The sequence below is a fragment of the Desmodus rotundus genome, chromosome X (genome assembly GCF_022682495.2).
Source record: "Desmodus rotundus isolate HL8 chromosome X, HLdesRot8A.1, whole genome shotgun sequence".
In the NCBI taxonomy this organism is placed as follows: Eukaryota; Metazoa; Chordata; class Mammalia; order Chiroptera; family Phyllostomidae; genus Desmodus; species Desmodus rotundus.
The window spans coordinates 91067780-91080650 of NC_071400.1; the positions used below are offsets into that span (position 1 = coordinate 91067780).

At 36.7% G+C, this 12871-nt stretch overlaps 1 protein-coding gene and 1 long non-coding RNA gene across 12 annotated transcripts in view; one reads left to right on the top strand and one right to left on the bottom strand.

Annotated features, from left to right (window-relative positions):
* Positions 1-12871, top strand: part of ADGRG2 (adhesion G protein-coupled receptor G2) — a 113885-nt gene that overhangs the window by 30360 nt on the left and 70654 nt on the right. For all 9 annotated transcript variants that reach the window (XM_053917646.2, XM_053917651.2, XM_053917648.2 and 6 more), the window contains exon 2: positions 2374-2418. The gene's annotated coding sequence lies outside the window, so the exon portion shown is untranslated. The remainder of the gene's footprint in view (positions 1-2373; positions 2419-12871) is intronic.
* LOC112313235 (uncharacterized) overlaps positions 221-12871 on the bottom strand; it is an 85552-nt gene continuing 72901 nt past the window's right edge. For 2 of the 3 annotated variants that reach the window (XR_008426027.2, XR_008426026.2), the window contains exon 4: positions 6444-9224. This is a non-coding gene — a long non-coding RNA (uncharacterized lncRNA). Of the gene's footprint in view, positions 1587-6443; positions 9225-12871 lie in introns of those variants that run through there. The other variant, XR_008426025.2, reaches the window with a different exon arrangement.

The following is a 12871-nucleotide window of genomic DNA, read 5'->3' on the forward strand; positions in this document are numbered from 1 at the left end:
CTTCTATCTGGAGGCTTGATGGGTTCCCTCCACGGCTTTTTTTTTTTATGCATTCACACTTGTCACCATGTAAATAAGCATACAAATATATAGCTTTGTTTAACATATTCTCATATATATATTTTAAATTTTGACTTTTTCACTTGACTTATATGTATTGACAATTCCTGTCAATACATATAGATCAACTTTTTTTTGAAGCATTGCATAATATTCCATAATGTGAATAGACCACCATTTATTTAACTACTCACCTACTGATGGATACTTAGGTTTTCCCCCTCACACATAGTTGCAATGACTGTGTTTGTATATTTTTGTGTATATGCATCAATATTACTATAAAGACAATCTCTGGAATTACAATTCTGGATCAAAAGGCATGCACATTTAAAACTTCAAAACATAGCTAAACTATTCTCTCAAAGTTTATGTTTATACCAATAATGTATGCAAGGGTTCATTTCCCCACATGCTCTCTACCTGTGGATATTATTAGGCTTTTTAAAGTTATTCATCCTGTGGGCAAAACACTATACTGTTGCTTGCCCTCTTTTTCTACTTGAAAGGGTTCCAAAGGAGCAAAGAGAGCCTTGTGTTGTTTATTAATAAAATGGATTACCGGAAACCATTGTGTGCTTTTTTTGGGGGGGGGGGTTATCAATAGGTTTTTCGAAGAGGCTATGTGCTTGAGTTGTGAAATTTCATCAAAAGTCCGTAGTAGAAAATCCTTATTCACACAAATGTAAAGTGAAATTATTTCCGTACTCAAGTCACAATCAATTTATTTCTTTGTTTGATTATTTTAATGTTTTTTAGTTGTTAATTCTACATTCATTCCACATTGAGCACTGGGACATGTGTTTGTAATTTGTTCATCCTAGGACAGGACAACATGCTTGGCCTTCATTTTTGTCTTCTTTAAACATTGCTTAATTAAGTTTCTCTGACAAATTGGGCTTCAAATAACTCCCTTTTTTTCCTCTTAAAGAACACATTGTGATCAATAGATCATGACTCCTTATTTCTTCTTTGAATTCATATTCTGGACTCCTCCTTGAACATTGAACTTCTGTCATAACAGTCTATTGACTAAAGCCAGGTCAGTTGGTGCCAAGTTCACCCTATTGATTGTTTCTCCTTGCAAATCTATTTGTTTTGCTTTGTTTAAATTTATTTATTTATTTTTTGTGTTTTTCATTACCACTTGTCCCCCTTATACCCCCTTCCCCTGCAATCACCACACTGTTGTCATGTCCATGAGTCCTTTCTCCTTTTTTCTCAATCCCTCCACCCCCTCCTTAAGCTGTCATCTGCTCTCTATCTATGAGTCTGTCTCTATTTTGCTTGTTAATTCAGTTCGTTCATTAGATTCCACATATGAGTGAAATCATATGATATTTGTCCTTCTCTGACTGGCTTATTTCACTTAGGATAATGTTCTCTGGGTCCATCCATGCCGTTGCAAAGGGTAAAATTTTTCTGCTTTTCTATGGCTGAGGAGTATTCCATTGTGTAAATGTCCCATAGTTGTTTTATCCACTCACCTGCTGATGGACACTTGGTCTGCTTCTATATCTTGGTGACTGTAAATAATGGTTGAAAATCATTAGATGTGTATTTCACATGATAGGATACCATTGTATGAAGTGATTATTGTCTTTAAGCTAATAGCTGTACCAGTGTTTTGGTTTTCAAGTAAAGCATGATGAAAGATACAAATCATGTTGTTAACAATGCTCTCTGCTGTGGGTGGGCACGCTATTTCCTTTCCTCAGCATGCATCTTTCTTGTCCCTCACTCTTGTCATTGCTAGTGCCCCTGCCTTAAGTCTGAGCCAAACTTAACAACCAATAGAGGGTTATATATTTAGTCCCTCTGTGGAGAAAGAATTTTGCCCTGGCTTTGGAAGTACAACAGACATAAATGACCCAATCCTTAAAATCAAGCAGTTTAGGTTCTAGGGAAGTTAAATCACAAAAACATGAAGAAATATCTAACAAAGCATGGCCTGTATAAGGGGCCACCTCTCCCCAGATCTGATCACTTCATTGTCCTGTGTCCGTATGATGCTGTTAATGAAGCCTGAGACTGGGCAGTAATACAATGCTACTAAAATATTAACAAAATCAGCCCCAAAGTGGCTTTGGCTTGTTTTCCAATTTATAATATGTTCCTTAAGAGCAGAGTTTGCATCTTCCATTACTTTTGTAACTCTGCTGCCAAGTTTCGAATCTTGGTATATAGTGAGGAGTGGGGTGGTCTCTATGGCCTCTGCCCAATGGGCTGACTGTAGTACTGAAGCATTATGGTGCCAACAAAGTCCACTTTCCATTGATCTATTTTTTTTTTCTTTTCTCTTTTCATTTTCAGATCTGTGCAGAGTTTTTCCATCTTTTCTTCTGAACTTCCTATCAGGTAAGTGAGGCTATTTCTAAGTGATAATGTAGAAATAATGAACATTTGGTTGTTTCTTTTTTCCTTTCAAATTACCCCCCTTCAATCTAAATCCCCATCCCTTTAACTGCTGTATTCTTTTTTTGTTTCTTTTGTTTCAGACTCCTCACTCCCACCCACTTGGAGCCTTCTTTTCTTCAGACATTTTCTTTTCCTTGGGGATTCTATTGTTGACCCACTTCTTCTCTGTAATCCATTTGTTTTTGGGTTTTTTAAAAGATTTTATTTCTTAGAGAGGGGAAAGAAGAGAGAGGGAGGGAGACAAACATCCCTGTCTGGTTGCCTCTCATGTGCCCCCTACTGGGGACCTGGCCCGCAACCCAGGCATGTGCCCTAGACTGGGAATCGAATTGGCAACCCTTTGATTCACAGGCTGGCACTCAACCACTGAGCAACACTACCCAGGGCCATTTTTTTTAAAGTATCTTTCAATAATGGGTACAGATTTGAAATGGCATGGTGCAGTAAAATCTGGGGAAGGAGAATGATCATTTACAAAGAACTTTTTGGGGATTTTATTTAACTATTTCCCCTTTCTTTTTCCCTGGACTGGCTTCCTTATGTCCAACAGCTCTTCTCCTGTTTTGAAACAGACCATTGAAGTGTTTTCTGTCTCAAAGTATTGTGTGCATGCAGCTTCCAAAGGCTCCTCCCAACCAGATTTTTGCTTCCAACTCCCTTCTATATAGAGATTCTGAAGCTACTACTGACTTACACTTCCTGTTTCCTTTGAGACTCAATAGTAGAGGTTCCCTGGACGGGTAGCTCAGTTGGTTAGAGCATTGTCCCAAAATGCAAAGGTTTCGGGTTTGATCCCCAGTCAGGGCATGTATAAGAAACAACCAATGAATACATAAGTACATGGAGCAACAAATCAATGTCTGATTGTCTCTGTCTCTCTCTTTTTCCCTCTCTCTCCCTCTTCTTTTCTCCCTGTAAAATTAATAAATAAAAAAATTTGAAAAAGATAGTGGTTATTTCTGGGACTTCACTGGTATAAATTATAGAAATCTGAGAATTAATGAAAATACTTATTAATTATAAATAATTATCCTATGATTTAGATTATAAAAAACATAGTTATTATAATACATGCTAATAAGTTATTGTTATAAACAATGTTAAAATACCTGTGCAGGGTCACACTGCTAGTAAATGTCCAAGCTAGGATTTGAAGCAGGAGTTGGCATGGTGTGATGACAAAAGCAAGAAAGGGCAGATATTGGTAGGTGGTTTGCTTTCCTTAGTACCTCACTTCTTCTCAAATGTAATCTCCTGATGATTTAAACCATGTGCTTCTTCCCCATCCCTGCCCTCATCCCCCCAGTGCAGATCAACACCTTGAAGATGCTTTTAAGGAGAGTCTTTTATTTTTCTTCTCTACATATTGATAGAATTTTTGTGCAGCAACAGATTCTGGACCAAATCTATTTAAAAATCTTTTTTGAGTGCCTGCTGTGGGTGGAGTTGCATGCTGTGGGAGTTAGGGTGAGGTGGAGACCAAGTCTATATAGGAGAGGATATTGTGTTCCGGTGCCTTATTTTGTTTTTAGGCCAAGATGAGTTTCATGGACCATGAAAGTAAGTGTCTTTTAAGCTTTTTTAAAATCACTATTTATTGGGCCACACCAGTGGCCAATTAATCTAAGTAGCAGGTGTAAGCTATTACATACAGGAGAGGTATCTGTCTTGTTTTATTGTATCTTGAGTCTGTAGCATAGTACCTTTCATGTAACAGAACCTCAATAAATATTTGTAAAATAGATGAATGAATGCAGAAAATAATTCCAAAATCTATTTACATTTACCCCAGAAGTGTACTATAAAGCTGCCTTCTAATTATGCTTGTAGTAATAGGTAACAATTCTGGACTATAATAAGAATTTCATTATGTTTCCTTGTTTCATCTCTACAGGAACTTTATGAGTAGATCCAATTAGTACCTCCACTTATTCAGATGAAGAATTTAGGTCCAGAGAGGTTAAGGAACAGGCCAGGGTTACACTGTAAGTGGGGCAGCTTGAACTTGAAGGCAGGCATATGCTCTTGTACCATATGCTATTCTGCTTGTTTGTGTTGTTGGACATATTTACTATGAACTTTGGGAGAGGATCCTGAAGAGTAAGGGGAGAGAGATAAAGTAGGCTTTCATTTTGCCTTGGGTAATTCACACATAGGTAATCAAGAGGATGGTAGATTGCAGGTAGAGTATTGGAGAAATTTGGGGATGAGTGAGGGAATTGAAAAATACAACAACTTTCACAAGGTTTTATGAATATTTTAAGTGCATAATTTATTTCTAATCTTGCACACCTGATATTGATTCACTTATTGATCAAAACTACTTTTTTTCAATAGAAAAGCAGTTAATGCTTATTAAGAAAATCATTTTGTACTGTAAAGACCAAACAAATCATTTTCCTTCTATTTGTTTCTAGAGACGTGAAAGCTTCATATTACAATCATGCTGTCAAGTCCACCATTGACTTTACTTTGTACTATGACAAATGACACACAGAGCTGCCATTTGGAAGGTCACACTCAGCACTTACCAGTTAGCCCAGTTTCTACCATCTTTAGCACATTGTTTTGTGGTTTTCTTTGTTTGTTTTTGTGGGGTGTCTTTTGCATATGAGATGTTGTTTATCTTACCACAGCATTGCTGGCTTTAGTTCTTGGTGACTTTATCCTCAAAAAATGTTGTTGCTGAAGTTTGGAATAATTCCTTTTGTCCTATATTTATTCCAATTACCCCAATTTGCAAGGTTCAAAATTGCTGCTAGACATTTTCGTGAGCATTCCAGAGAATTCTGTAAAAAGTCTCATTTGATTTATAAAATGGGTGAAAGTGAGGACTTTCCTTGTCAGGTTTTGGCACCAGGGTTATGCTAGCCTGGTAAAAATGAGTTAAGCTACCCTCTTTCTCTAGTCTTTCAGTTCTTATGAGATTGGAATTCTTATTTAATTATTTGATAGAATTACCAGTGAAAACATCTGGGCCTGGAGTTTTCTTTCTGGGAAAAATTTTGAGACTTTTGATGGTTATATGTCTATTCAGGTTTATTATTTCTTCTTTTTATTTTTATTTTTTAATATATTTTTTCAATTTGCCAGATTTTTACATTGAGTTTCTTTGGGTGACATTGGTTAATAAAATAATATAGGTTTCAGGTGTACGGTTCTATAACACATCACCTGTACATTGTATTGTATGTTCACCACCCCTCTGGTGGTGGTGAAATGGTCAAGGCTCCTTCCATCACCATTTATCTATCCTCTTTACTCTCTTCTACTTTCCCCTACTCCCATTCCCCTCTGGTAATCACCATGTTGTTGTCTGTGTCTACGAGATGTTTTTTTTGCTTAATCTTTTTATCTTTTTCACCCAGTATTATTTCTTCTTGATAAGTTATATTTTTCTTCTAAGAATTCACCTACTTCTATCTTGATTTTCAGCATTAATAATTAAAGTTGTCCCTAAGATCCTTCTATCATTTTTATGTTTATAGCATCTTCAGTTATGTTGCTTTTTAAATTCTTTTGCTATTTGTTTATATTCCTTCTCTTTCTCCCCCACGTTTCCTCCTTCCTTCTCCCCCCCCCCCCCCCCGCTTAATTTTGTGAGAATGTCTTTACAAAGAACAATCTTGGCTTTGTTAATAACCTTTGTTTTATGTTTTTTATTTATATCATTATATCATGCTTTTATTTTTTTTCCTTTTTTCTCTTTCTTTGCGTTTATTTTGCTTTTCTTTTTCAAAGTTCTTGAGAAGGAGCTCAAATTATTAATTTTAAGCCTTTCTCTTTTTCTAATATGTACATTTTTAAAATTTTTTTATTGTTATTCAGTTACAATTGTCTGCATTTTCTCCCCATCCTTCCACCCCACCCCAGCCAATCCCACCTCCCTCCCCACTTCTACCCTCCCCCTTGATTTTGTCCTTGTGTCCTTTATAGAAGCTCCTGTAGACCCCTCTCCCCACTATCCCCTCCCCACTCCCCTCTGGCTATTGTTACATTGTTCTTTATTTCAATGTCTCTGGTTATATTTTGTTTGCTTTTTTCTTTTGTTGATTATGTTCTGATCAAAAAACTATGGTACATTTACACAGTGGAATTCTACGCAGCAGAGAGAAAGAAGGAACTTATACCCTTTGCAACAGCATGGATGGAACTGGAGAGCATTATGCTAAGTGAAATAAGCCAGGTGGTGAGGGACAAATACCATATGATCTCACCTTTAACTAATATGTACATTTAAAACATAAATTTTACTCTAAAAGATCTTTAGCTCTATCCCCATATCTTGATATATGGTAGTGTTATTATTGACCAAGTTACATATTTTGTAATATATGTTGCAACTTCTTTAACCCATAAGTTATTAAATAACAATTTAACTTTTTGTTATGACAACTTAATTGTGTTGTAGTCAGAGAACATTCTCTTCTCCCTTTTCCAATTCTGTAAAATGTTTTTGAGACTTCTTTTTGGCCTGTTGGCTTTCATACATAGTCCATGTACACTTGAAATGATTATGTACTCTACGGTCTTTAAGTCAAATTGGTTAAATATTGAAATATTCTGTATCCTTAGTGACTTTCTTATTTGAATTTTATCTATTGCTGATAGATACAGATGTGTGACTACCTCCTCAATATGATTGTGAATTTGTTCTATTTCTTCTTGTGTCCTGTCAAAAATACTGCTTTGTGTATTTGAGGCTGTATTATTAGTTGTACTCACATGTAAATTTGTTCAGTCTTCCTACTGAATTGAATAAACCATTTGATTGATACGTAATGATTTTTGCTTTAAAGTATAATTTGTCTGATATTAGTATCAACATATTAATTTTCTTTTGATTAGTACTGGCACCACATGTCTTTTGTGTCCATTTACTTTCAAACTTTCTGTGGCATTATGTTCTAGTTGTGTCCTTGTAAATAGCATATAGGTGGATTTTGTATCTTTTCCTGTCTGATAATCTTTGCTTTTTAATGGAATCATTTTTCTCCATTTATATTTAATGAATCATTAATTAGTATCGTGTTTACATTTACCATCCTGTTTTTCCTAACCATTCTTTATTTATTTTTCTTCCCTTTCTTGCCTTCTTTCAGATTGACTAAATATTCTAAAAAACATTTCTCCCCCTCTACTAGTTAGGAAGTTATATACTTCACTTCTAATTGTTAGTAGCTACTATAGAAATTACTATGTCTACTGAACTTTTTAATGCCTAAAGATAATCAATACCTTTAGCCTCCTGTAAGATAATACAAGGACCTTGGAAGGCTTTAATTTGATTTTTTAATATCCTAATTTATATATATTATTTCCCGTGTTATAGAATATATATATATATATAATATAGTTATCATATTTTATTCTATCATGTTTCACTTACCCCTGCAAGATATTATTGTTAATGTTTTATATAGTCAGTTCATTTGGATTTACCAGTATATAGTGCCACCCTTAGCTCTGGGCAACTGGGATCTATTGGGATCTCTGGCCTATGTCTCATGCTTGACAGGTACTCTTTCTGGCCCTTCCCTAGTCATAACCCTCTCCAAAGGACAAGAAGTCTGTGACACAAAGAAGACATTCCCACCTGGAGCCTGCCTCCCTCCTCTCCTAACCCTTGCTTCGAAATCATGTTATGGAAACCCAAAACCCTCTAATTCCCTATCCAAATATTCTGTGCCTATTTCCAGCATCTGTGTAGGCCTCTTCCCTGGGGCAAGCTATGCTGCCATGTGTACATAACTCTAGACCTAAAAGATGACCAAGGGGTAGCTTCTTGCAGGAGCGAGGGGGGTTTAGATATGTGGGCTGGGGTGTCCATACATGTGCACGAGGCCTCTTGTAGTTTGAGAGGGAGCCTCAGTGGAAGGATAAGAGCAAACTGGATCTCCTTTTAAATTCTTGACCTCTGTATTACAAATGTTAGGAATGGGCCTAGTCACATAGTAACCAATTTCTTTGTTCTTTATTCCCTGTTGCATCTCTGATCTTACATCTTTTGCCTGAAAATATCTTTTAGGATTTATTTCAGTGAGGATTTGCAGATAATGAACAATATAACAGTTTTTGTTTGTCTGTTTTCTGGCTTCCATTGTTGCTTCTGAAGAAATAGCTGTCAGTCTAACATCTGCTCCTTTTGAGGTTAACTGTCTTGTTTTCTCTGGCTACTTTCAAGATTTTCTCTTTGTCTTTGGTTTTCTTCAATGTCACTGTTTTGTGTCTAGATGTAGATCTCTTTTGTTTATTGTAGAGATTCTTTTGGCTTCCTGAATGTATGGGTAGGTGTTTTGCATCAGTTTGAGGTCATTCAGTTATTATCATCTCATACACTAACTCTGCCCCATTCTTTCCTCTTTGAATTTTATTTAAGTGCATGTTAGACCACTACTTATTTTCTCCATATCTTTGAACTTTTCTTTTGTGTTTCATAACTGGAGGAAGTTTTCCTCCGTAGGCCCATACCCTCAGGCAAAAGCATGTCCTTTGCATTTGAGGGGGGACCCAAAAAACCCTGGAATTTATTTGTAAAAAAATTGTGTATTTATTCTTACTTGATTAAACTTCAGTCCCCTTCCAAGTACTCTCCATTTGATGCAATACACCAATTGAGATTTTTTTTCTACTGCTTAAAACAGTTTTTGACCTCATCCACTTTGATGCCTTTTAGTGCTTCTGCCATTTTTTGTTTCACCTCTTCCACATCAGCAAAATGTTTCCCTTTGAGGACATTTTTTCACCTAGGGAAACAAAAAAAAGTCACTCAGGGTGAGATTGAGTGAATAGGGAGGGTGGGACACAGGGATCATGCCGTTTTGAGTCAAAAATTGCTGAACACTCAGCACAGCATGGGCACGTGCACTCGTAAATCACCCATCATGAAATGGGCAAATGTGTTGAGTCTTCAAAAAAAAAAAAACCTCCCTGAAGCCGAACACAGCCTCTCACACTAGCTGGTACACTGATACAGATGGGTTCCTAGAACACTCACCTAGCAGGGGAAGCCTGAACTACAAGGCGCCTGCCCTCCAGAAGATAATTCTGGGTTTTTTGGCTCCCCCTTCATATATTACCTCCCTGAGTTCCTGCTTTGGCTTCACCTTTGGCCTGGTGATTCTTTTCTATCTTTTCTTTCTAGCATATCATCAACTCTTTGATGATATGATTAAGAAAATGTTTTTTTAAAATATTTTATTGCCGTAGTAGAAGGTTTAGTGTAAATAATCTAACCCAACATTTTCCTGGAACACTGAAGACTTCTTTTTTTTCCCTGAGATATTTGTTGTATCTGGGTCTTAAGAGTTCGGTCAAAATTTAATCATGCTTTTACAAAGTTTCCTGATTCTTTTTTTTTTAAAGTAATTAAACATATAATGAGACTCTAAAAATAAAACAAAACAAAAACAACCCTGAATTTCTCTGATTCCTTTGACAGTTGAATGATCCCAGTCAATTGCTTTTTTGCCTTTTAGTTCTTGCTTTATCAGAACTGAGAACCTCTTCAGTACCTTTCTTTTTAATTTCCCCTTGTGCTAGTCTTGTTTGCCAGCACTTAGGACTCAATGTAAACATCTCAAAGCCATAAAGAGTCTCTAGAAAACTTAGGGAACAATTATATGTCTTGTTACTCAAGTCAAAAATACTGATCATTGCTTACATCATAGGAGCCATGATATAATCAAAGTATGCCAGTTAACCAGAAGTAACATAGAATAAATCTCACCCAGACTTGTCCTACAGTGGTATCACACTGTTTCCCCTTTTAATCTTACTCTTTATTCAATATCTAGAAAAAGACAGATTTGTCACTTATTGCCATTCAAACTTGCACTGATGATACAGATTTTTTAAAAATATGATAGTGATAGTATTTAAAATAAAATTGAAGAGATCTAGAACAATTTCTTACAGTGGTCCAAGCAGGACCATGACATACATTCATGTAGCTTGTGCACTATACAACCCTAGGGGTTGCCATTTATATCAGAGTCCACAACCATAAAAGGGGCCTGGGACCAAGATGAATCTGGGATAATGTTTAATGAGAAGTTGTCTAGTGTCAGTGTCTAGATTTTACTGTTTAAATGCTAGCAAACTGTTTTCTTTGTAATTGATACTATCTCACCAGACTCCTTAGCACCATGAAAACTTGCTAAGAACCAGTAGCTATTCAAATTATCTTTATTGATGACTTAGATAGCATTGAGTTAATCCAACTTGCACTAGAAGATGAAGAAAAGTTCCAGCTGAAAAATATGAAAATGAGTAAGGGTTTAAAAATCTACAGATTTCCCTCTTTGATCAAAGATTCTAGCAACCTTATGACCTAACAGGATGTTCTCTAGTTTATGCAAAAAGGTGACAGGAGCTATATTATTTCAAATACCATAAAACTTCTCTTATTATGAATATATATATTTAGCTTTGAGGAAACATATTCCAGCCTTAACAACTGAAAACAGTCTTTTCAATGATGCCTGGTCTTTACTAGGTTCTTCTTGACCCACATTCTCTTTTCAGGATGATTGCTGGAATCACCATTCTTTCTGGCCTTTCCTGCCCTCATTTGGGACTTGAGTACAAACGCTTTTCAGTGAAAGGCATGGTTTATTTTCCTCAGAGGCCCAAGCTCTAACCCATAATAACTAGTCACTGTGTAGCATGACTAATTTAACTGACCATATTTTATATACCACTTAGGTCCTACCCTAGAAGTTTGCAGAAATTTTGAAATTGTATAAATAGCATTTTGAGTTAATTTTCTTCACCTGCTGGACACAAAATAATTTACTTCCAAGGAGACAAATTCTCAGGAGGCCAACATCGTGGCCTGGTAGAAAGGGTAGGAGTCTCACCAAACAGCCAAATGACATTGACCCATCCCCTACAGCATGCTGGGCCTCTTTCTTCATCTGTAGAATGTGGGTTTGAGGCAAGATGAATTTTGAGTCTGAGTTCCTTTCCAGAAATAAACTGTTCTGATACCTTTTCCAGAACTAAAATTAGATACGTGTGCAATAAATCTAAGTCAGCTTTATGAATTCCAGATAGCATTGAGTCTAAGGCATTTGTATGGGAGAGAGGGTTGTCTTTTTTTAAAATAGAGGTTTAGTTCACTAAATAGAGCTTTCAAAAAGGAGCAATGCTTTTGGTGGGGAACTGAGTTCAGGAATAACATATAGATTATTAAACTTTAAATGAAACTTTTTATGACATATATGTAAATGTACAAGTCAGTAAATTTCAGGGACTGAACACACCCATGTAACAGAAGCCCCCCGTGCCCACTCCTAATTATTACACCTTCTCCCCCCTTCCAAGGACAACTACTCTCCTGACTTCTTATTCGGTACATTAGTTTTGCCTGCTGTTTGTTCCTCAGATGAATGGAGTCATGTACAATATGCATTCTTTTATGTCTTGCTCCTTTATCTAACATTATATTTCTGAGACTCATCAATGTTGTGTGTAGCTGTAGCAGACACTTAAATTTTCCTCCAGAGAGATGTTGCTACATTTTTGCACAACTATATTAGCATTCTCTTTTGAGTGACTCATTTGGGAGGGTCAATAATATGCAATTATGGACAGAGAGAGGATAAAAGCGCTGAAGAGGAGGGATAAACCAGAGGCAGTTTACAATATATTAATGTAGTATAATACACACACACATACACATACACACAATTTATTGATTTTAAAAATGTAAGCCCTCTTTGGATGAGGGATTTACCTTCTGATCTAAGACCACGAAAGAATCACCCCTTGGTACTGGTGATGGTTATTAAGTTACAAGATTCTTTAAAATTGCCAGTTTTTTTCTGTGACTGAGAAATTGTGATTTATCCTTATCTTTCCATGACCTCATCCCTGTAACCCATTATTTGACTGAATGAGGGGAGAGTACAGCTAGCATTTATAGTGCCTTCATGGTACCAGCCACTGTGTGAAGATCTCTTGTTTACTCAACACAGCAACACTATCCAGGTAGGTCAGTGCTCTCATCACAGTTTGCAAAATGGGGAATCTTGTCCATTGAACACAACCTCTCCAATGTCACTCAGACATTCTGTGGCTAGGACCTATGAACTCATCTGTTTAGTCTTCACCACTGCACACACACTCTGTCTTAGGTTGGCAGAAGTTGCAGTGGTGGCTGGGCTCATGGGGCCCTGTGGCTAGGAGCTCTATCAGCTGAGAGCACAGCCCCTGGTCTGTCCCAGCCACTTCACCTGTGGCCTTCCAGAGGAAGCCTACTCATTGGGCTCTCATTGCTCCCCGGCTATGAGAAGAACAGACACAGTTTTAGCATGTGCAATTCTAATTCTGTGTTCTGAGCTCCCCCAAACTCCTGTCCCACCTCCACCACATGTATCTCATCTAGTTA